The 24,817-nt window shown below is 45.6% G+C and overlaps 1 protein-coding gene across 2 annotated transcripts in view; it reads left to right on the plus strand.

The window, feature by feature from the left end:
- IGDCC4 (immunoglobulin superfamily DCC subclass member 4) overlaps positions 1 to 24,817 on the plus strand; it is a 105,114-nt gene that overhangs the window by 2,721 nt on the left and 77,576 nt on the right. The gene's annotated exons all lie outside the window — the stretch shown is intronic.

Here is a 24,817-nt window from a genome sequence, read left to right on the forward strand (position 1 = left end):
CCCCGTGGCCATTTTTTCACCTCCCCCCTCTCCATCTCCATCCCCTTCTCTCTCCCGGCTGCTTTTCGTTCCCCTGAGCCGGGCAATGACCACACTCGTGGCCTCAACTCACGTCTGGACGGTGCCTCCTTTGGGGTCACCCTTTGGGGGTGACACAGGGCGTCCCCCACAGCGACCGGGCTGGGGCAAGGAGCGGGCCAGCAGCAGTGACCCCCGGGCCTCTGCCTTGCTAGCGGCAAGTTTTCTCTGAAGGGACGGCTGCTGTGCCAGGCTGGCTGGTGGCTGAAGCACTTGTCCGGCGTGGGGCTGGCCTGGAGCAGGCCCAGGTGTCCGGCAGGGTCATGGTGGGGACTCACGCCTCCCCTCGCCCCGCTCCCGCCAGCGCAGGACACCCGGGTGGGCAGATGTCCCTCCCGTTGGTCAAGGAAGCAACCCAGGAATAGCCGCGTTCCTCGTGCCCATGTGTTTTGCAACGGTTACGCAAACGGCTCCGTGCGTGGGTACACGTACGCCTGTCGCACTGGCCGGCTTTCTGCCTTTGCTGTCGAAGTTTACGTCGAGGGTCGTTGGAGCTGCGGACCTTGGGGTGCGTGAGTCATTCCCTGTGTGTCCACAGACCCGCAAAAGCTTTTGTCTGCATCCCTGAGGAGGGATTGGAAAGGTGTAGGCTGGCAGAGCTGCACTGAAAAATGTGAGCCATGTGTGTGCCCTGGAGTTCTTCTCATTTAAAAGAGCCTCCTAAGCTGGGGATTGCGGTGGAGGAGCCATCCCTATGTCATTGTACATTTTTATTCCTTTTGATGATGCATTCAGGTTTGGCAGAACATAGTAACAGCACAGAGGATGTTTAGTCTTTATGGCTTTGAAAATAGCCTTTTGGGGGAGAATACAGTGTGGGGGGACAGCTGCAGTGTTTTCTTTTCTTTCTGCAGAACATTCTGAGCTCCTGTAAGGCGTAGGTTATCATTTGATATAGGTGTAGCGTTACAGTGGCCGTGTGTAGAAATGAGTAACGGTTCATGTAAATGGCCCATTGTCATCAGTGCTTGTGGGTTTTTCTAGATAGATGGCAGTCGGTGACCCCACCATCAGACGAACGGAAAAGCTGGGGTGGGTGGGAGCTGCGTCTCCTGCCTGTTTGAGCAAACAGCAAAGTGGATCCTCAAGCTTGTAACGGAGAACACTGATTTTTAAAAAAAAAAAAAAAAAAAAAAGGAAAAAAGGGGGGTGGTGGAGTGGATGTTGTTTTCAAACCCGCTTCAACACAAAACTTCAAATGCTTTGCAGGAGTTTGCAGTTGTGGCTTCTCTGCTTTTTTTGCAAGCAATTAAGCAACTAGTGAAAATTGTTCCTGTTTGTTTTCTCTCAATGGGCCACGTACTGTATAGCGAGGTAGTGAGCATGTCCATGCAGTCTGTGGACATGCCACTTGGTACATGCGGATGTGCTTTCCAACAGGTGGGTTTCATTCTGTAAAGAAAAACATGGACTTGTTTCAATCTGAAATTAATTTGGCAGAGGGTTGAAATGGTTTTGGGAAAGTTTGCATTTGATCCCAAAGCCCGCGTGTTTTGATCCAAAGTTCAAGCCTCTCTGGGTATGAAATACTTAGGAGAGAAGTAGACTGGAAAACGTCCCCCCCTCTGTGGACTTGATGGAAGCTGTGCCAGTTTACGCTAGCTGGCGATGTGATCCAGTGTTTTGAAAGCCTTCTGCCTGTCCTACTTTGAGACTTGTTTTCCCTGCAGTAGCAGGAAAGGGTTTAAGAAAAAAAAAAAACAACAAACCAGCCCCTCTTCAGTTGACTCTGGCAAGGGGGTTGTGCTGGTTGCTTTCCTTGGGGCTCTCTACAGGGGACGTGTTGGTGGGAAGTGGGCTGAGCTTTCCGTCCGAGGGATCAGCTGAAATCCATCTGGGTTTATGTCATTTGGATTTGTGGTCGAGCCCTCTTGCTATACAACAGATTTCCTTTTTCAACATCACCTAACTTTAGTTCTGATTTATTTCATCCTTCCTGTCGCATTCGTCTTGGCGGTGTAACCCGGCAGCCTGCTGCGTGCAGTTAGTGCCTTAGCCTGGGGAAGTCAGTGTTGCCATTGTTCGGGGATCGCGCAGCGCTGCTGCCGCGGTCACTGCGCTTCGCAGGACATCGTCACCTGCATGCAGATCCACTTGCCCTGTTGACTGTGGTGTGGCAGTGTCGCCTGTCCGTGGGCTGGGTTGCAAGGGGACAGGATGAGCGGTCCAGAGAAGGGGTGTTTCTTACAGTCCCCACCGACAGTGCCAAACACTCGTGCTCACCACGTTAGCGTGGTTTTGCCTGTATCGTGTTTCCAGGGGCAGGTTTCTCGTGCGGGAGCTGGCTGCTGTTGTGCTGTGGCTGTCATGACGGTCGGTCTCCAAGCCCTGACGGCAGAGGCTGCTCGAAAGTGGGGAATTTTCTGCTGGCATTTCTCTGTTTCTCTTCTGGTGTGTGAAGCTGAAGGAGAAAGCTCTCAGGCTTGGTTCTGGTTTTGTTTTCCCTACCTTTTTCCTTCTTTTTTTTTTTTGTGCCCTGTCTTTTCACTACCTTGAAGTCCAAAATGAAGCAGAACCTGTAATTTCGTGATGTCTCCCCCCTCTTCTGCAGCAGACTTTCTGCTGGCAGCTGGAGCAAGTTTGATCTGCTGCAGGGGGCCCCACGCGGGGTGGGCGTATCGCTGATGGTACGCGAGCCACTTCAGAGTGGCGCAAGTAATAATTTAAAAAGAAAATGTTTGGCAATCTGCCTTTCCCTGGGGAAGAAGGGAGATGAGTCTCCCTGTGTGCATGTTTGCAGCCTGGTTTGGAGCTGGAGGCAGCTTCTGTGGTACGGCACAGGTCTCTCTGCATCAGGGGCATCAGAACGACCTGCATTTGGGAGCTGCTGGGGTGGGCTGGGTGTTGCTGTGACATGCGGAACATCTCTCTTGAGTGTCCGCTGTGATCCTGGGCCAGTTGTTTCATCTGCTGTGGTATCCTCAGGGCCCATCTTTAGACAAAAGTAGAGATGCTGAACGTTTTTCTGTCGAAGGTGTTGAGAGGATAAAATCCATCAATAAGTATTCAGCATGCATATGATCTTCATCACTATATTATATAACTATCCCGAGGGCAGGGTGCTGCGTTTCCCATGTTGGCTCACAAATTCGTGACTCCTGATACCGTATTGCTGGGTGTTTTGAACTCTGTTTCCCTCGGAGCTGCCTTCCCAAAGGCTGGCTGTTCTCCCAGGGAATCCAGGGGCTTGTGAACCACTTTGGGCATTTACAGTGTAAGAGATGCAGCTTGCACGATTTACATGCTCCTCTCCTGTTTAAATGGCTGCCTGGCCATTAAGCCTAGTCATGGTTATATAATTAAAATGGGAATTAATATTTAATCTGATTGTAATTTGTTGCTGGAATCCATCCCAAATTGTGTCTCTGCTTGAGGTGAGTGGGTACCAGAGGGAAAACTGAGGCCAGTGGGGGTTTTCTCCTTGGACACTAAGAATTATAGGCCTGCCTTGGGTGATGGCAGAAACCCTAACCTTTACAAACCCGGAGCGATCGTAGTCATTTTGTTATCTGTAGGAAGCAAATGTTTGCTTTATAGTCAGCTGTAATACTAGAGGGGATATGGTAAATCCTTGTTATCAGTATTTGCCAAGTGCATGTTGGGCCAAAATCAACTCTGGTGCAATTTTGTTACTTTCTGGAGAAGAACTGGACCAGCTTGTCTACAGTATTTTTAGCCTGGTTTTCCAAGAGAGAGACTTACCTAGTCATGCTGTCTGGTTGTCTGTCCATCTCCCTTTCCTTTTCCAAATAATTCTTGGACTTGCTGGTCAATCATAGGTAGTGTGGATACGGAGAATTCAGGGGTTTTGAAAATAAGTGATCAGGTAGAGGAGAGAGATGCAGTTTCTGCATGGACTGAAGCAGAAGCACTGGAAGACCCAACTGCAGGAGGAACCTGAAGTGCCTCAGCTGCAGGAAGAGCTTTGAACAGAGCTTGCAACTTGTTCAGGTAGGACAGGGTAATCCAGTCACAAGACAAAGAAATCAGGCTCTCAAGTCCTTGTATCCACTTATTTTATTTTTCAAGTCTTTTATGCTTTAAAACATGCTGTTGTTTTATGGTTATGCCACCATTCACATCACAGGGCTTGGTAGCTGTTTTGCTTTCCTCTCTTCTTTGGAAAGCGTTTTCCAAACACAGGACATGGAGCTGCTGTGACATTGGCTCTTTCTGTTGTCTTTGTATTGGTCACTTGCTGTCTCTGCCTCAGTTTCCCTGTTTGTTCCAGCTGGGCAGAAGATGCTGTTGCACACTGTAAGCATATGAAGAACACCATCACTCTAAGCACCCTTCTTGCATTTATTAAAATCCTGTGAGTAAGTGACCTCTAAGTGCTGCTTAGGCTATTCTGACTTAATGGCTTCTTGGTGAGAGTATCCACGGTTGTTAAAACTGAATCTACCATCTTCATAGAAAGCAGAGTTGAGCTGTGTTTTCATGAGCTCTTCTAGAGATGCTAAACCCCCCACCAGATGTGGGGGAAGGACCGAAGAGCTTCTTCTAGTTTGTCTAACTTTCACTGGTATGCTGAAGTCATCCTTGAAACACCATTGAATTTTCCTAATTCTGATGAGTAACAGAGCCATGTAGGGAGGGGAAGAGCTGGTCAGTGTTTACTTCCAGGAAGGTAAATACCTACTAGAGTTGGAGCTGCTGAGAAGAGAAATTCCCTGGGAGAACAGGGAAGCACTTGTCATCAGCCTTGTTTGAGCATAGCTAACACTTTCCTGTTTGCAGGTGTCAAGACTGGTGAGTGTGTAGGTCGTGGTGCTTCTCCCTTGGATGTGTTTTTGTTCATGTCACTGGTGCCTTTCGGTGCCTCTGAGTCAGATCTGCTTCTGCTCTTAATCCATGGGATCCTGCTGTTGTGATACAGGCCTGCTGTATCTGAGAAGTCCAGCAGATGCAGTGTGTTATCTCTGTGGGTAATAAACATACTTTGTGGTGGTTATGATAAGCAATTACTGTATTCCACTGAAATATTCATATCAGATGTTCTGAAAATATTTTAAAATCTATATCTGCATTTTAAACACAGTTGCCTGTTACTGCCTTATTAAATTCAGCTGAGCTATTGAATAAACTGGTTTATTCTATGCTTTCTTGTTTTTTAATGTTTTAATTTTTTTTCAAGATCTCTTGTGGATTTCTTGAGGACAGGTGGTTCATATTAAAGGTGCATTAATGAAATGTTAGCGTCCCCAGAGGTTGCTCTCAGCCCAAATTGATGGGAGAACTAAAACCTAATGTGTGAAGCTATTGGATTTGTGCTCAGTCTCAGTCAGCCCTTTCCCTTATTCTGACTGACTTTCCTGCTGCCATTTCCTGCTTGGGTCTTTGAACCACATTCCCTTTGGAGTTGGGATGGCCTAGCACCTTGTTAAATGTAAGAATTTGGGAAATTTAAACAGTTAAAACAGAACTGCAGAGGAAGGTGCTGGGACGGCAGAATTTGGAGCAGAGGTGAAGCAAACCTGAGCTGCAGAAGCGATGCCAGGCTGGCAGTGGGTTGGGGGGAATGTGATAAGGTCCTGCTTTATGTTTCACTGTGTGCTGGGAAATGTGCATCCTCAATAGTTTCTAAATTGACTGTCGATAGATGATCAAGTTAATTGGTGTGACCAAAAAGGTCATTACTTAATGGGATGGATTTCCTGTACTGTGTTGTGTGAATACACCAAGGGTTTTGGCAAAACCTGGCTGTTTATGCATGGAGGGCTATGATAAATCTTCTTTTTCAAAAGCATCAGCAGTGCTTTTAGGTTTTAAAATTACATGAAGTTTTGCACTTGATGCAAAACTGTCCTCTCTGTGCCTCTTGGCTGGCGAGTTGGATCTGATTGCAGAATGGGTGCATGTATTTTCCAGACAAAAGTGGAATTGTGCCTGATATGAAAACTAGTCAAGTGTTTACTGATTTGTTATTACTGTGACTGAAAAGGCTTTTATGTTCCTTTGGAAATCTTTGTCCCCTTCTTGTCTCTTTTTTTGGAGATCGTCTAGTGGAAAACTCCAGTGTGCTCCTTGTAGTGCTAATGGGATGTGCTGTTACCTTTCTGGAAATACCATTGTTGCTTTAAAGGGATGACATGTATAGTCCTTCTCTTAATCATGTTGAACCAGAGGGACCAGGCGAGTTGCAGCCCATTTCTATGCCCTACCAGTCCCACTCGCCTGTTTGACTGCTGGCAAAGCCTTGAGAGAGCTCGTTCGTGACTAAAAAAGACAAGGGTCAGGGAGGGCAGAGAATTAGCACATGTTCAGGCTGATGTTTAGGGCGTTTAGCCCATGGTGTTGGGATGGGAGATAAGGCTTGTGTATGAGATGCTGGGACTTGTTTGAGGTTATCTTCAGCAGTGGGGTAAGAAGTGTAGCATGGGGTGGAGGATCTGGGGTTGCTGGCTTGACTCCATTATTTCCTGCTTGATAGGGGTTTTCCTCTGCCGTAAAGGCTCAAGTAGCCCTGATGTTAGAGAATTCAGGTTGTCATAGGAGGGCGATCATGTCCTCCACAAGTTTGTGTGTGCTTGTGAAGGCACTGCGTGTTGTTGTATAGCAAAGCATCTTGGCAAAATACACAGAGAAGATAAAAGGGGAAAAAAGAAAACCAGCATCTGATCCAGTACGAGCTCCTTTGCTGAGTTGGCAAAAATTGTTTAGATCCTCCTTCCCAAGAATGATTTTGTAAACATAATACTGCCTATTAGCCATGTAAATTACTGTCATTGGTGGCAATTGTGATGGAAAGATAAGTGTCTTGAAACTCTGGTTTGATTTACCCCTCCTGCCCCCCCCCCCCCCCTCCCCCCTCCCGCTTGCTAACCAGTTGTTTATGTCAGCGTTGATTGCGGCTTTTGTCAGAGAAATCAAAATATTGATCAAAACTATTTAGTTCTGTTTTTCCTAGGTCACAGTAAATGCAACTTTTCTCTCTTTTCCTTTGTACTCTTTTCTCTGTACTGAAAACAAAGCAAACCTTTCCTGGAGGAGATGAGCCGTACGTTCCTGAAGTCAAATGTCATCCACTTGAAGAGGGTCCTTAGGAGCAGACTTCATATCTGGAGGCTTTCCTCAAGAGTCTGTCAGTTGAAAATCTGGCTAGCAGCATTACCTCAAGTACTATTGTGAGGTTTTCTTTACGTGCAAGTGGGGAGAGAAGGAAGTTTCTCCCAGCTGCTGGCAGAGAATAGCTTCCCATTTACTTAAGGCTTGTGGCTGCTGCCAGGATTTTCTATTTAGCAGCTGAGGGAGTTAAGTGTGGGGTGAAAGGCTTCAGTAACACTTCAGCATCCGGGCAGGAGGCTGAGCTGTCAAATAATTCTTCTCACTCTTTGTTTTTTATACCGGTCAAGGCACTTGGATAGTTTTGTAGGTTTAAGGTTAGCGAGGTTGTGCCACTTTTCTGTGTACTGTGGGAAGCTGAGGAAATTTCTTGTTTCAAGTTTAATGGTTGTACTTGGACAAGAGCATCTCTTCAAGAACAACACCCATTCTGACTTAAAAATGTTTTGTGGGTGCTTGTCCATCACAGCCCCTCGGTAAGCTGGTTTGATATCCTCGCTCAGTAATGTGACCCTTCATTCAGTCTGAATTTACCTAGCTGTGGTTTATAGGTGTATACAAAGACAGGCACTGGTATGAAAAGCCTCCCTCTGAGTATGTGTACACTGATCAAATTTCCTGGTAACCTGCTGTTTGCTAAACTGAATACATGCAGGTCCTTGAGTCTTTCACCTGTTTTCCATCCCTTAATCTAAGCCCTCCGTAGCTAACAGTAGTGTGTGTAAAAGTCCAGATTTTCTCAGCAGTTAGGTGTTTGCTCAGCAGAGGAAAGTTCTAAGCTACTTTGATTCAGAGCCTGACTTTTTGGATCTGGACCCGGTGAGTCCCTGGGGGCACCTGTTTCCCTGCAGCTCAGTGCAGAGCTGCTGTTCAGCTCGGACTGCCGGTGCTTGATGTGGCTTTCCGGATGTGATGGGATTGGAGCCAAGAAGAGGGAAAACTAAAGAAACCTTCAGCTCTGAGAGTGCCTCTTTAGTGAGCAGCCGAGCTGTTGCTGAGGCAGATTTCAGGTGTTGCAGCAGGATGCTCACACGCAGGAAAGCAGAGGAAGAATCGGGATGGGGCACGTATGTGCAGCTTCCGTATAGCTTTTGAAGAGAAAGGCTGTTGTCTGAGCTGGAATCACACGATGTAGTTACACTTGCATAGAAAAATACTGTCTTAGTCTTACCGCAGCTTTCACCAAATAACATCTCAGCCATGTCCTCCATCAGCACAAGCACAGGTGGAGCGTATGGAGCTTTGCCCTCTCCCACTCGTAAAGATGCCTCTGCCCATTTCCATGTCACCTACACAATGCAGTTTTTATATTCTTGTGCAGATGTCTCCAGCCTCTGCCCTGCGGTGTCCATGAAGGAGCAGTGAGCCTTCAGAAGCAGGAAGCCAACAGTAGGACTTTTTTGGGAGGGAGACATTTGGTTCCCTGCTGCATAACACACTTAAGAGTGGCTTCAGGCAACCCTTTGTCTGCATCATAGTTTTTAATTTGTAAAATGAGGTATTAAAATTCCTGTCTGAGAGGCTGAGCATGAATACTTTCAGGGTGTAGGTGTCCAAATGCTGCAGGGCAGTGTGCTGCAGGTGTGTGTTTTGGATGTAGAGGCCTGTTGAGATGGGGAATAGGTGCTGTAGAAAATGCATCTGTTTGTGTGGCCGTGCAGTTGTGGTAGTACCTACCTGTCTGTGGTGCATCAACACTGGATGTGTGTGGGTGCAGTGTGAATATGGAGATGTGTATGTGGTATGTGCAGGCCTGTAAATGAAAATTCCTGATTACTTGTTTATGTATTTTAAAGTTTGTGGGTTTAAAAAAGTACTGCCCTCATAGGGAATATTTTCTTCTCACCAGAAACTTGTTAGACTGGAAATTTCACAGTACTAATTTTTATGGCATTTCCTAAGCTGAACTAATTGGGTATTTTGGAAGGGGGAAGACAAGGGTGTGGATGTGTGTTTTTATGTAGATTTCATTAAAAATGTGACTTGGATTATCCCACAAGCTATCTGAGCGATGTGAAGGTCTCTGCTGGAAAATGCAAGTGATTATAGGCTGGTGACTAACAAATAATCCTTGGCTAATATGGGGTGGGCTCAATTAATGTTAATCCCTGCTCAGCAGTAGTAAAAGTTGGATAAAGTCAAGGAGCTTTTGCAAGGCTGTTACTGACCTGAATGTGAGAATGATCACACAGCATGCCCTAAAATGAAACTAGTTCTTTGGAAGATGCATCATTCTCATAATTTCCTTCTTACACTAGAGGAGGAGCTATTCAAAATGGCCCAAAATTGCCTGGTTATGAAGATGAGGATTTCTCTTGTGCTGATGTTATGTGCTGAGGCACACAGGACCTCATTAAAAGAGAAGCAGCAGTAATTAGTCTAGATTAATGGAAATAAATCTGGTTTTAGTAATAAATGAGGTTGTGTTCCTTGGTCCAGAGCAGCCACCGTCTGTAGTGTTCATCTAGCAGTCTGATGCACAGAGGCAAAACCTCTCCTGACTGGAGAAAAATGGGTGATTTGAGCATTTTTGCTGAAATGTCAGTATAAGTCCAGGTGTTTTTAGATGTGTTTTGGTGAAACAAGTAGAAGCCCAGAGACAGCAGGGAGAAGCATAATATCCGAGCCTGGACCCCATTGATACAGGAGGGCCCCAGAGTGGTGTGATGGTCCTCACAGGCGTTCTGCTGCTCAGATACTGGAGCATTGAGAGCATGTCCTTCACCATTTGGAAGCAGACCCAGTCCTTTTACTGCTTTGTCCTCAAACTGTCAGGTTTCAGCTGGCTGTAGCTTTGGAAAAAGGAAAGATTTATGTGCTCTGAAGAGAAACTTGCACTGACAGTGGGTAAATGCACTGTAGATCTTGGAAAGTTAAACAGCCAAGTAGGTGTGAGGGATTTTGGAATATAGGCTATGAAATAAATTTTCATCCTGTTGTTATGATAGAAGTAAGTTTAAATTTGGAAATGGGAGGGCAAATTCCCACCCATTCTGACTCTCAGTCCTAACCATCTTCAAAAATGATACTGTTCCTTGTTCTCCTCCACCTTCAAGTGCATCCTAGTAGCCATGGATATGGGCATTGTCTTGCTATTTCTCCTGACACAGTCTGATCCCTGAGCTGTAAGAGCTTACTTTGCATTTTCAATGATAACTGAGTTTCCAGATCACAATCAGATACTGTCTTTTAAAACAGGGCTAGGTGAGAAATTATGCCAGGAGGATACAAAGTCCTGAGATGGTCAAGCCCTTGGTAAGATCATTGCATTGTCTAGCTGTGGGCACTCCTTTGACTTAACAGTTTAGCATCTCCTGTTTTATTATTTTCAATGTCTCTTTCTCAAACCTACCCTCTTATCTGCTATTGTCCAAGCAAGGCTGGTTGGCTAGCTGTATTGATAATGTACCTTTGTGGGTTAAGTGATAACAAAAAGGAGCAGAGCATAGCTAGATAAAGCCAGGGGTAGTCCACACCCTTGGAGGGAGCTGGTGTCAGATGCTGCAGCCTGTAGCCAGGCAGTGAAGCACAGATGGGTTTTGTGACTTCCTGGAGGCCGGGCGGTGGATGGTGGCAAAGCTGCGCCTGGACAGAGTCTGGTGCTTTGTCTGGACTGCCCATGCTGTCTGTTTTCTGCAGAATTAACTCCTGGCCTAAGCCCCCCTCACCTTTCTCTTGTGTTGCGTGGGTGGTGTGTGAACTCTGTGGACCTTGTGTCCTCCGAGAGAAGTGCAACCTCTCTTGGGGTGATGCAGGTTTGCAGTGACAGTCGTTTGCAGTGAGCTATTAAAACATACTTTCCCGTTAGTTTTCTGTGTTGCTGTTCTGAATTGTCTGCTCTTCCCCTGTGTGCTGGCTCATTGTTTCTCATTAATTCATGGTTTGTGCAATTATCTGGGAAATGCAAGAGAGTTGGCAGGAGTTTGATGAGCCTGACTTTTCTTCTCGGGGGTAGGTGACTTTGTAACAATATGGCATGGGAGAGTTGGTTTGTGTCATCTTGGGGTGACAAGTTGCACACCCAGGCCTTGCTGCTGGGGCTCTGTGGGACAGGTTGGCTGTTTTGAAGAGAGCGGGAAAGCACAAGGGGCAGAGAGAGGGGCTGTATGTGCAGATTTCTTGGGGACCTCGTAGGACTGAAGCCAGAGCCATTCTGGCGTTTTATATCTGCTCTATATTATGGCGCTTTACATCTGTCGTGGAGAGGGACACTGCAGACTTGAACCACAGCCTATGAAGAAAAGGTGCAAACAAGGGAGGCTTTTTGCTTAACTTTAAAAAACAGAAACATACAATAAATAGTTCTAAATACATGCCAGGGGATTTTGTTAGTTGTGAAAGCTTTCAGCTCAGTCTGAGGAGTGCATGTGTTTTGGGATGCATGTCAGAGCAGTGTCACCCCTGCAAAAGGGTTCTTTGCCCTTTTTCTTTGCAGACAGCATTTCAGGTAAGAACAGAAATGTGCTCTGGTCCCTTTTTGTGAGGAGAAGCCAGCACACAGCAAGATAAAAGGGCTGTCACTGACTAAAACATCACAGTTTCTCTGCTTGTAGCTTATGTTCTACTGGCAAATGTGTCATACCACTGGTTTCCCCATATGAATGATCCTCTTTTTTAAGAACTGTAGTTGTAGGTGGACTTCCCAGCTGCTAGCACAGACCTCTTGATGGAAGCTGGACTAAGCTGTTTGATGAATGGTTTCACAGTTAGAGTTCAGGCTGTTGGTGGAGAAGGGGCTTTACCTGCCCTTCTCCTTCCTTTTTTTATTTTCAGGTGAACTGCAGAATCTCATTACGAACAGCAGTGCAGGGCTTTGAAAATTTCTGGCCTAATTATCTTATTTGTGCTGTGAGTAGCAGTGAAATCCATGTGCTGTCAGGGAGACTTAGCTGTTGTGCCAGCTGTACAGGGGTAGGAGAAAAAGGCCTCATGAAAGGGCTTGTTTCTGACGGCGCATGCTGACTTGGGCTGTGTGTGTGTTCCCCAGCTGTACAGGTGCTCTAGGATTTCCTGCAAGACCTGGATGGGGTGAATGAGGTGGAAGTGAAAAGCTGCCGTGTTCTGGACTCCATCCGTGGCTGTGCAAATGCCTTTTTTGGGTAACACTCATGAAGGTCCAGCTTGCAAGGTTGAGTTCTTTCTTCATCAGGACTGTGAAAGCAGATTATTGATATATAGAATCTGCCATTTGACTTAACATCATCTGCTGTCCCTGGGGATGGTTCAGGCCTGTTTTCTGTGCATGTGACTTCCTAATGGCTTCCTCAGCAGAAAGTTTTAGATTCCTTCACATAATTACCAACAGTCTTATGTGTGGAGGGTTTTGTCAAACTGGATTTTCCCCTCTTTTCTGTTCAGCTCTTCTAAGAGAAGAGAGATGCAGAGCAAGACTGTAACCTTGAGAAAGGCAGCGGCAGAAGGAGCTGTGTTGGGGGCAGTGGTCCATGGAGCACATCCATGGTGGCTTGCAAACTCTCTTAGCTTAGCCAGAGGCCATTTCTGGAAGTAATAAACAACTGGACAGGGCACAGCTGATGGGTTGTGAGAAGAGATGGCCGAAGATAGGAAGGGAAGAGGTGGTGTTTGCTGAGGCTGCATGAAGCAGTTTCACAAACTAACTTAAGGAGCAAAACCAGGATGGACATTCCCAAAAGTACACAGCTGTAGCCCTCTTTTTGGGAGCTGAGGCAGGATCCTGGAGCTCACTTCGGATGTAGATGTGTCTCTTCTGTGTCAAGGCTTGCCAGAGGGAGGTGGCAGCGGGGACTGAGCTGTGTCTTGCCTGGGGCTTTCCCTCTGACTTGAGTAGAAGATGCTGGGTGCTTCACCTCTGTCTTCTGAGAACACGGGTGCCTAGCCGATGCTGTGGAGTTGCATCCCATTATCCCTCTCTCTACGGAGGTGCTGTTTGGTTGTTGCGTACTTTCGCGTGCTATGATGTATAATTACAAAGGTTGTGGGTCAAACGTAGCAAGTTCAGTGGCGTGTGTGCAAGGACTGTGATAGAGCCATGTATTTGCATGTCATTTCCGAGATGCTGACAGAGACATATCTCTGTATTTATGCTTGGATACAAGGAATCTTCTGTTTGAGTGAAACGGGTCAAAATATTATTAACTGTAGCTAGTCCCATCCTGACACTTTAGTGAAGTGTTGCCGCACCTCTTGTGTAGGCAAGGAGCTTCTGAGGCAGATATGGTTTAAGGAACACTAAACTGCAGGTAGGAAGAAGGCAAAGAAAAAGAGTGCAGGAATATTTGATGCCTTGATCATCAGTTGAAGGCAGAGGGATGAGAAAGATCTTTGATGATTAAGATCTTTGATCTTTAAGATGATGAAAAATTCAGAAACAGTAGAACGTACACCATCCTGGCACAGTTCCTTGGGTCTTCTTTGGGTCAGTTTCTCTGTGCTGCCCTTTTCTTACGGCAACAGCCATGACCACAGTCAAAAACCATCGAGGGTAATAGCTTGTTTTTCAGATGCTACAGGTGACTGGTCCTGAGCAGCCTGTAATAGCTGTTTTCTCTAGCCTTCTATCTTTGCTGTTGTATGTGTTGAGAGTCATCTTTCAAGTTTAGGCGCAGTTGTGGCTGGGTGGAAGGCAATCCATTGGGTCCTGTGGTGGCAAGCTGACCTGGCACAAAAGCTTGGCAAAATTCTGGTTCCCCCTTCCATGGCTTGAGGGGTCTGAGTGAACCCTCCCAGTTCCACTTTGTAGGTGAAGCCAACCAGTCTACAAGGCTATTGCTTACTCCTAATAATGCTCCCTGTGGCTTGCAAAGCCAGAACACTGATCTGAGTAAAATGAGTGTGCAAAGTCAAGTAGTCCTTGCACATCTTGAATATTTCTTTCCCTTTCTATGATTCCAGATAGCATCTGGGAGAAAGTTGGTTTGGAAAACAGAGCTGTTAGGAATGTTTGTTGAGACACAAGGCAAAATGAAAGTGGAAAACATAATGTTTGCTCCCCTCAGCCTCCCACCTTCTTTTTGTTTAAAATGTCCACATGCCATTTACTTTCAATAAACAAAAGATGTTTCTTATAAGCTGGTGTTTACTAGTAGGGAAATGTGATTTATTAGAGAACAGAAATCCCTGCTTGTGCATGTGTTTTCAAACTGAAGCAAGAGTTCATAATTTTATAGACCTTTCAAGAATAGATTTCCTAAAGCAAACAGTGAGGAACTGTTAAATTATAGCCATGTAAAACAACAGTGTAATAGTGTGATTGCTCAGTACTAATGGCTTTATTATTCAGTACCAAATAGGAGTGGTTTGGGCTGGTGGGAGATAACATGCCTTTCCTGAGATAGCTTTGGAACTGATTCAGAGGAAAAGCCAATTTTAGATTGTTGGGCAACTTCTTTTCCTCGTAATGAGGGAGATAAGGACTGTATGGGTGTTCTGTTGCTCCAGCTTTCTTCCAGGATCATGCAGGAGTAGCAGCTTCCAGAAACGCAATGTAGTTTCTCTCTACAGTCTGAGAGACAATGAAGTCTCACACTGCCCATCCAAGTTCGACAGGGTCTCAGCTTCTCCAACGTTTGCTTGGGACATCTTTGTGACCTGTATGCCCTTTAGAGGGAATAGGAGAGCAATGCAGCTCCCCCTCTAGAGTCATGGGTGGTGGAGGCTGTGTCGATGCCTCTCCTCAGCCCTGTCTGAGCTCATGAGCCCTGCAGGACTTCCAAGCAGTTGGAGTGGAGTGTTCAAGCCAGGGGTTTTGGGCTGAGCTGCTGCAGGGGCTGCTGAATTCTTCAAATCCCTGTGCATGAGCAGAAGTGACCTTGGAGTGCCTGGCACTGGCATCTCTGGATCCCGTTAAGACCCAGGTTTGTACCCCATCTGCCCTTTTCTTTCCAGAGCTGCTTACATCAAGATTAAGCAAGTTGAGGTGCCAGATGCCTGATCTTGCCTCTGTCTTCCATGTGTCGTCGTCTGTCACCTCCAGGTGATGGTGGCTCAGTGTTGTGCTGACCTGGGTGTGAACAAAGCTCTGAAAACAGCGGCTGCTTGAGGAGGGTCTGTGCTCCCTTGTGCAGCTCTGCCAGCTGGTACCTACTTGGCTGTGCTGGGCAGTTTGTCACTGCAGGTAGTGAGAGGCACAAGAGTATGGGTGGTCTCAGCTGAGCTCCTGCTTCCTCTGATCTTGCAGTTAGCATGTGTCTGAGGATGCCTGCCTGGAGCCTGGGTGGGATCTCCAACAGATGCACGCACGGTGCCCTGGCCCTCCTCCAGCTCAGAGTCATTGCAGTGACCTTTGCTGAGACGTGTGTTGAAAGGGACCGATCTCCTGTGTTTCTTGGTTTCTGTCTCCTGGTTCTAAACTTTTACATGATATGTTGGGCTCATTTCTGGCTGCCCTACACATATGCATGCTGAAAACCTTGTACCAGCTTTGTTGGGCTATTAGAAGAAATTGTCTTTGCAAAGAGAGCTGTGGCTTGTAATGAAATAGCTTTACAGTGACATCGTTTCAGTGCTGCAGTATGTCTGTACTGGCTTTCAGGTTATTTCCAGGCTAAAAATATGGCCCATTAAGACTTCTGGAAGAGGATGTAACCGTATTTTAAAGATACTTTATTCCTTATGTGTTATTGCTAAGTGATTTAACTGATACTGCATTTGGAGACCTACTTTGTAAGATCACTTTGTCTGAAGAAGTTGTTGAGAGAAGAATCAAGTGTATGTGCGTGTTTCTGATGGTGAAGACATGGTGCTGCCTTGGAGGGCTCGGGAGCTGCACTGGTGTCTGGCAGTGACTGATCGGGGCCGCTGGACCAGCTATTTCCATTTCTGATCTTCCCTGCCCCCAGATGACAAGAGATTCAGAATTGCATGGAAAAGATTAGCATTAGGAGTTTTACCACCTACTTCATTTGAAACTGGATGCGCTTGAGATGTCTTGAACAAATGGACAGTGGCCTTTCTTCTCCCTGGGGACAGCTTTTACATGGATGGGAAGCTACAGATGGGGCCCAAGGCAGAAACGCAAACAGGCAGGGCTGTGATACGAAGCATTTGGCAGCATCGCAGGCTTAAAAGCTCCTTCCCCACGGCTGCTTGATCCTGCTTTCTCGGTTGTGCTGACACAGCTGGTTGTGGGCTGCACTGTGAACTGTGCGAGTGGAGCTTTGGCCTCAAAACTGTGGGATTAGGGTCTGTGCTGTTGGCACTGTGAAGCTGGCCGAGCCCAGTCCATCCCAGTGCTGCTTGTAAGAAGCCCTCAGAGGTGTACTTGCTTCAAAAAGACTGCTGTGATTACAGCTTTGCAGAGAAGCGCAGTAGTGAGTGCAAACAGCTAATTAGTTTTTATAACCCTCTTTTGTTTGCTTTTGAAGACTGGAGTCCCTTGCTTGCTTGCCTGGCTCCCCTTCGGTATTGTGACAATGTCGGTGTGAAGCTCAGGTTACGTGGGGAGAGTTCAGACAGGTTTGGTTTCAGCACGGGTCTTGTCCCTGAGCTGTTCCAGCACTTTCCTGACAGGAGGCAATCTCTGTCAGAACAGGTTTGGCCCCAAGACCATGAGCAAAACAGTTCTGAGGGACAGATCTCCCACAGTAATGAGTTCAGTGGTGGGTTGACTGTTTTTTGTAGATGAAAAGGTCAGATCTGTTGCCTGGGTTATGTAGAAAGGTTTTGTTCTGGAACAGCCTGCTCCTGATGAGCTCCCATCTCTACTGAGCTGCCAGGCACTGGTCTAAACGGTATTTTTCCGACATTTTCCTCATTGTTGAGTGTTGGAGAGTTTACTTTTTAGGTGAGTAAGTTCATTTAGGGCTGGGAATTTTTGAGTTCAGATCAGCAGCTTGGACAAATTTAAAACGCCCCTGGTGTTGAGGCTGCTCTACTTGGAGTTTGGTTTTAATCGCAAGTTTTAACAAATTGAGTCTATTGAAAACATTCTCAGTGAAACACCCTCTTTTTTTTTTTTTTCCCCAGAAGCTGTTAGCTGTCTTCAAGAAACAATATTTTAATTGAAGCCATGATGAAAGCAGAGCGGCAGTGGTTGTTGTAAAGCTTAATTTATTAAACAGCCTTGTTTTTAATGCAAAAAAATCTGTAAAGAAAAAAAAGCTATGCGCTTTAAAACTGTCAAAATAAAACCTACAACTTTGAAGTCTTAAAATACTTTGGGAAATGCTGAATGTTTTTGACTGGTTATATGGAACAGCTGAACTGACTTAACTGGAACAAAATTAGAGGAACAAAGAGGTTTTGTTTCCAGAGTGTATTCTTTGCCCTTTGACAGTGCTGTCTGGCTCACGCTTGGAGTTAGATACCCAGAGCAGGTCACTGCCAGCTTCCCTCCTTTGGTTAGAGTTTCCACATAACTGACCCACTGGAACAACAGTAATATGCTTATAAAAGAGCAAAAATTACAGGAAGATTCAGGGGCAAGAGCAGAACTTGAACCTCCTGTAGCTGTTGTGTTTATGAAGGAGTCTGAGTCTCATACTGATGGTTCCTCTTCCCTGGTACCACGTGCTAGTGCCGAGTTTGAGGATACTACAGGCTAGCAGGGCTTTTTCTGGCTGGTGATTGATGCTGCGTCCTACACAGTTGGACCTTCTTAACATGGTCTCAAAGTAAAAGACTTGCTTTCCTTGGAAGATGCTTGGAAAGTCTCCCAGTGCACACTTCCCATTAACACAGCAGCTTTCATCAGTGAAACGGTGAGATGGCTTTTATGCACATGGGGTATCCTTAGCATGGTAGCTGCTCTGGGAGGTTCTCATATGCCCTGTTCCTCTGTAGCCATCAGTCAGGGCTATTTGCATGAAAACAGGCTCTCTGTAAAGTCTGTCTGCTGTTGGGGAAGGATAGACAGCAGGAGGAGATGAGCAGCTGAGAAACTGAGCTCATGTTTCCATGCAAATACCCTATAAAGAACAAAAGAGGGCAAGAAGCATGCTCAGAAGTGGGATCTGCAAGCAGAAAGGCTCCGGAGTTGTTTTCCATGAAGCAGCATCAGGTCCATGTGAATGTAATTTTTACACTGTTGTGCGCTGTGGGTCTCACGGGTGAGTCACAGATGCTGCTTTTGTCTTGAACTTCTCTAGGGCTAAATCCTCCCCTCTGTTGGTGGGAATTCTGCTGCTGTTTACTACCTTAGAATTAGGGCTTTTGGGGTCTGCTGCTGAAATGATGCAAGTTAATCTGTTCTTCGCAATTCCCAACTTGTAGAGGAGGTAGGATGCAAAATAACACAAAAGTTGCCTTGTTTGCCCTTGTGGTATACCCACTGTGGCTGGCTCTGAGGATCCTGGGACATATTTCACTGTCTTTAGGACTGCCCTGTGATTTCTTTCCCAGTGCATAGGAGAGAGCTGATTTTTCTTTCCTTGGCACCTGAGTGTGGTGGGAAGGTGTCAGAGGATGGTAAGCCCTGCGTCCCAGCTGCGACCGCTGACAAAACAGTGTTGTGAACAGCAGCCTCACTGGAGTCGCCTTGAGCTTGCAGCACTGCCAAGCTTGAAGGTCTTTGAGAGGAGGTGGGACTGGAGATAGGGATGGCCTTGCAGTGTACCTGAATTGATGTGACAATAGCAAAAAGCTCTTGGGGACTGACTGGCATTCAGGGCAGCAGACAGCTGGGGTGGGTTGAGACTTGGCTGCTCAGAGCTGCCTGTCCCTGCGATAGAGGGTACCACCTTGATGATACAGGTAGCAGGAACAAATATAAATGCCTGTCTCCCTTCTCCATCACTACCCCAAGCAAGGCACAAGCCTCTGTTCATCAGCATTCACATCCTTTTGACCTACAGGTATTGAGTTAGTTGCAAGCCAGTGCACTGCTTGAGCAGATGCACGCTGAATTTAGTAGCTTGCATAGAAATAAGTGTCAGCAAGATGTCAGAGAGGTTAGGCTCATTACTAGATCTCATTAATTCTGTGGAATACTCTGTAGAGAATATATTAATATTCTTATTCTGTTGACATATATTAACATATATAATAGTTGTATAATTGTTACTAATAATTATAATAATAATAAGCTTCTCACAGACAGTAGTCAAAACGGATATTCAGAAGTCCCCGTAGGTACTCTTAAATCACAGCTGATGCACAGGAAGGTGCTGGTGTGTGTACAATGTGGTGAGAAGTGCCAGTTTTCTGCCTGCTTCTGCTTGGGAGTAGCATGGGCCTGGAGGCCAGATTTCACAGGTACAGCTCAATGTGTTTATCTGTGCTAGTTGGTTGGGTTAGGCAGTTTGGGTCGGGAAGCTCCTGTGCTTTTAGCTGGAAATTACCGTTCCCTACCCTGGCAGTTGTTGCTGTTCAGCGGAAGCACAGTAATTTGAGGCGTGCACGCTCGTATGCTATTGCAGTGGTGCAAAAGTAAAAGGATATTGCTTAAGTCACCTTCAGCCTAAAGCATCAGTTTGGAGAAGCCCATTCTGCTTTGCCTTGCAGAAAGATGACTGTCAGTGATAGTCTTCTCTGAGGGTGTCCTTTCTTAAAGCACTCTTAACTCCAGGCTTTTCAGATCACTGCCCTAGATGAGATAAAGCTCTTGGTTGTGCGTGTTATGTTTGCCTGTGTAGTTGCTACTCTACTAGGACAAATCTTGCCATTAGTTATAACAGAAAACCAGAGGGTGCCCTGATTTTTGGGTCATTAAAAGAACTTTAAGACACATGGAGTTTGAAAGGTTCTGGATTAAAATGTGTTCTCCTATTTGCTAACAATGACATGGAGACCCACAGCAATTGCGATACAAGGCTTGGCTCAAAGGGTACAGCTGCTCTTGGTTTATTGGAAAATAATACCCTGTGGCATATCTGAAAGTGAGATACAGGCTGACAAACCAGCATGATTATGGCAAAGAAGTAATATTGAGGGTTGTCCAAAGAAAGATTAACTTTTCAAGCCAGCTTTTACTGATGCAAATTGTCAACCACTGTGTTGCAATAAAGAGTAGAAATAAATAAATATGAAATGCTGACTCGTAAAGGGGAGTCATCTAAAGTGCTTTGTGTTGCAAGATTTCATGAAAATGGTTTTGAAATGTTCTGCTGCATTTACCTTAGAGAGGCCAGTTCTGCCAGCTGGCAGGTGCTCTCGCAGTGCATCATCCTGGAGATGTTCGGGCTGGAGTGTGTGCGTTAGAACATCCCGTCCATCTCTCAGGGGTCAAAACAGGATTGTTCCCAGTAGTGCGGTTTTTTTCAAACCCAAATAAATTTAAGAAAGGCTTTGTCCAGTGCAGGTGTAAAAGTGTCCAGCTTGGTTTTCAGTCTCTTTTTTTCTGGGCAGCAGTTCCAAATCACTGCCTTCCCTGGCAGGGGGGTGGCTTTCTAAAATATATTTCAGAGTTCCTGGTCTGTAGGATCAATGCAAGTTGCATTCAGTGAACATCTCTTTTGTTAAGTTCATATTATACAATATAAAGGACATTTTTCTTCCTTCCTAGAGTGACACCATTGCTCTGTGTTATAGTTACCTTGCATCTGGTGCCCAGTGTTACAGCTGCTGTTTCCTTTATGAATTGCTTTTTCTGCTGCCTCCATTGTTACCCTTACCTGGTTTGGGGTTTTGTGAGTTTTTTTGTGGTGTGGTGTGTTTTGGGGTTTTTTGTAATTGCATTAAAGTTGCGTGCTCTTTACAGCAAGCATCTTGGGCTTGATTTTTATTTTGTGTTTGTGAAGCATCCAGTACAGTTTTGCCTTGATCTTCAGCAAGACCACCCCAAGCAAAATACTGCAGCCTGCAGTCCTTATGCTGCTAAAGCTTAGAGGTTCTGTTTTCCCTGGTTTTTGCCAAGACCCTACTGGGCCAGGTCCAGAAGGTGAATTCAGATACCACCCAGCTTCTCCGGAACTTTGTTTCCAGCTTCAATCCTTGCATCCTCTCCCCTTAGTCTAATTAAAACCCGCTGTAACAAATGCTGTGAAGCCAGCTGCCGTGCTTTGGCAGGTAACAAACACAGGGCAGTGAAACCTCCAGCTAATCCATCCATGCTATGAAGTCATAAGAATCTTGTTAATTTTTAAAAAGCCCTTGATGCCCACTAATCCAAATCAATTTTCATTTCTTTCATAAAGTCGTGCTTCCATTTAGGCTTCAGCTAAGAATTACAGCTAATTTGTTCGATTTTATAACAGTATAATTGAAAAAGTGATTTTAATGTCCTGGCAACCATATTCCCTTTCTTTGGTTGTTAATGAAAGAATCCATTAAAGTTAAATGATTTGGGCACAGATTCAAGTTGAATCGCCTGAATATTCTAGGGGAGTGTTTCTGACCATCTGCTGCTCTGTCATTGGTGTTTGTGTTGTAAATGGGACCGAGAGAAGGACTTCACAGGTCTTGTTCAAACCATTAAGCGTAAAATATCATTTTAATTTTCTGATCTCAGTGTAAATAGTGGAAATTCTCAGGAGAGTTGGGACTGTTCTGGTCTGCGGTATCCTGCGCTCATAAATATCGCTGCTGAGCTGTGCTTCCACATCCTTTTCAGGGGATCTTATGGCTACTTGTATTGATTACAGGACATCATTCAGCAGGGTGTTGTAAGCTCCTTTTAATGACAGGCAAGACAACTGGAAGCAGAGCCTGTGAAGGGGAAGGTACACGTGATGGAGAAGTGTTTCTCCCACTGCCTCAAGTCACACTCGTTTCCGTCTGGTTGCAAATGGAGCAGTGAGTCCTAGTGCAGGGTTGGTGAGCGTGAACAGAGACAACTAATAAATTAGAGCAGCTGCTGTCATTGCCTTCCTTCTTTGCATATTGCCGTGGTGGGTGCGTTAGGGCTGCTGGGCCAAGCTGACGCTTGGAAGCACAGACCTTGTATACTCAGGCGAGGGCAGAGTCAAAGGGCTCACGTCCTCCTTTCCCTGCAACATGCTCTTCCTTTTGCTGCCAAGCTTTCTTGTTGTCCTTGGTGACCCATGACATGGTTGACCTGCTGTGAAGCAAAATGGACAATGAACTGGGCCATGAAATCCACTGGGGCTGGCTCTGGCTCTCACTGGATTTGAGCCTGTGCCTTGGAGGTGGATGAGTCTTTGGAGCCTCCATTACAGCTGGAAGCATGTCCATCTCGTTAAGGATAGCTCAAGCAGCCATCCCCGCATTGCGACCTCAGGCTGCTTATCACAGGGTTAATATTTACCCACTCAGCCAGGGTGGCTCTCCATCCCCGTTTCAACAGCCTTGCAATGTGAAAAAAATAAAACAAAATTCCAGGTGGTGCCTGCCTTCGGAAATTACAAAGCATAGCCCAAGTTTCTGTAGGCCTTTAAAATGAGGGAGAGCAGGATATGCTCTGTCAGTTTGATCCAGAGCTTTACACTGCATTTTGTGTATAAAAGTTTCGAGTTGCAAAGGCTAAAGAATTGTCTGGTAGAGAGGATGGGATTTATTTGCTGGGAAGTTTGGCTGCTAGTTTCAGACCTGTGGTGGGGACACTGTATCATTCCTCTGTGCATTGACTTTTCCCAAGGTTTGAAATTGGGTATGATGCTTATTTTATTTTCTTTTTCTGTAGGGTGGTGAGAAGTTGACAGATGAAATATTCACTGTTGGAGCTGAATATTTATCAATTTAATGTGTTTATATTTGTATCTTTGGAATACACAAAGCCACTAAGGGCGGGGAAAAGAACTACAAAATATACTTTAACTGTAGCCCACAGGTGAAGGATCTTTGTGTATTTTATTTGGTAATACTAGTTTCTGGTTAAGTGACTGTTCTCAAGAGGCATGATGCTGAAGCTTGTATCATATTGCACACTTTTAGCTTTCTCATGCATGTAGAGATGAAAGTATATCCTAAAAATATGCTGAACTTAAATAGTTCAAGTGCAAAAATAGGTAACGTTGTAACAGGAGATCGTTTCAGACTCCCGTGTTGTTTGCAGATCAAACGCAATACGATGCATGAAATAAAATCAAGAACTTCTGCATCTAACAAAAGCAAAATGACTGGGTTTCCTTTCCAACATTAGTGAAAAGTGCAGGAAGTAGTTATGTGCTTGAATGTTGTCCGTGAAATCATGTAAATCTAAGTCAGTCATTTTAGCATGATGTGGTCCTTTAAAATGGCAAATACCAGGCTTATTCAGCTTGGACTGCTGCTCAGCAGCAAAATTATAGTCACCGCAGCAAATGGGCCTTCTAATGTTAACACCAGCAGATAACAAAAATAGCATTTAATAACTTTCATTAGCGTTAGTGTTTCTAGGGCTTTGGGGCTTTGCTCTTTCAAATCATTTACATAATTTGCAGGTACAAGCTGCTATGCCAGACTGTCCATCTGATTCTCTCTCTGATCAGAGCATATTAATGCACTTGTCCGATGGTCTGTTACCAATAATTACCTTGGATTGCATTAGGAGCATTTCCAACATTGCAGCTGGTCTGTATTTTTCACTAAGTGTATTTCAGGGCCCAATTACAGGACTCTGATGTGTTATTGTTCCAGCACACTTGTTCAAGCTTGTAATTTTAATATGCCTCTACACTGTAAATTTATGAATGCAAACCCAAGGCTCTGTCCTGAGTTCCCCATGCATCCCACGCTTGCAGCAGCTCCTGCAGAGATTGTCTCAGCGGTTCCTCATCAGTTTTTTAAGAAGGGAAAGATGACAGCTAGGAGGTGGAGGCTTCCTCAGAGATGTTTATAGAGCAAAGCCTGAAGTTCAGTGTGCTGTGTGCTTGGTGTGGAGCAGGTGGGAAAGTGACAGAAACAGCTCAGCCCTCCCTGGATTGGGGAGTGTGGAGGATTGTGAAGAGGTTTTCAGCGATTTTTAGTGTTGAAGTCACTTTGGCACTTCAAATAAGCATCCTTTGATGCAAGGGAGGCTAGTGCTGATATTACTGTTACGCAGGGACAGCTTTCCCTGTTCTGCTCTGTAGTGCGAGACACCCTGGGGAGAAGACCTGAAAAAGGCTGAGTTTAACAAGTCTGGATTTTGGCCTGCTCTGTACTTCAGCTGCTGTTTCAGAAGCCTTTCTGGGGTCAGAGAAGAGAAAATACAAAGGCTTAACCTTCGTGAACGAGTCAAGCACTTCAGTGTTATGATTGCCATTGACAATTCAGCACGATGAATAAATTATTACTGCTGTTGATTTGCTTCATCTTTCTGAACCATTTGTTTGCAGGGGATACATCAGAATAACACACATCTCAATGAAACTGAAATCAATCTTGAGAGCTGGTTTTGTGTTTATTCCTATCTGCTAGGCATCATCTGTAGATACAGATAAGATGTTTGGGCAAACCTGATGCTTCTACAGAAATATGAGAGCATTTATCATAGAATCTTAAATGGTTTGGGTTGGAAGGGACCTCAAAGATCATCCAGTCCCACCCTCCTGCCATCGGCAGGGACACCTTCCATTAACTCGGGTTGCTCAAAGCCCTGTCCAACCTGGCCTTGAACCCTTTCAGGGAGGAGGCAGCCACAGCTTCTCTGGGCAACCTGTGCCAGTGTCTCACCACCCTCACAGGGAAGAATTTCTTTCTTATATCTAATCTAAATCTGCCCTTTTTCAGTTTAAAACTGTTACCCCTCATCCTATCCCTACCCCCCTGATGACGAGTCCCTCCCCACCTTTCCTGTAGCCCCTTTAAGTCCTGGGAGGCCTCTCTAAGGTCTCCCCAGGGCCTTCTCTTCTCCAGCTGAACCCCCCCAACTCTCTCAGCCTGTCCTCACAGGGGAGGT

Source organism: Strix uralensis, chromosome 11, assembly GCF_047716275.1.
Source record: "Strix uralensis isolate ZFMK-TIS-50842 chromosome 11, bStrUra1, whole genome shotgun sequence".
Classification (NCBI taxonomy): Eukaryota; Metazoa; Chordata; class Aves; order Strigiformes; family Strigidae; genus Strix; species Strix uralensis.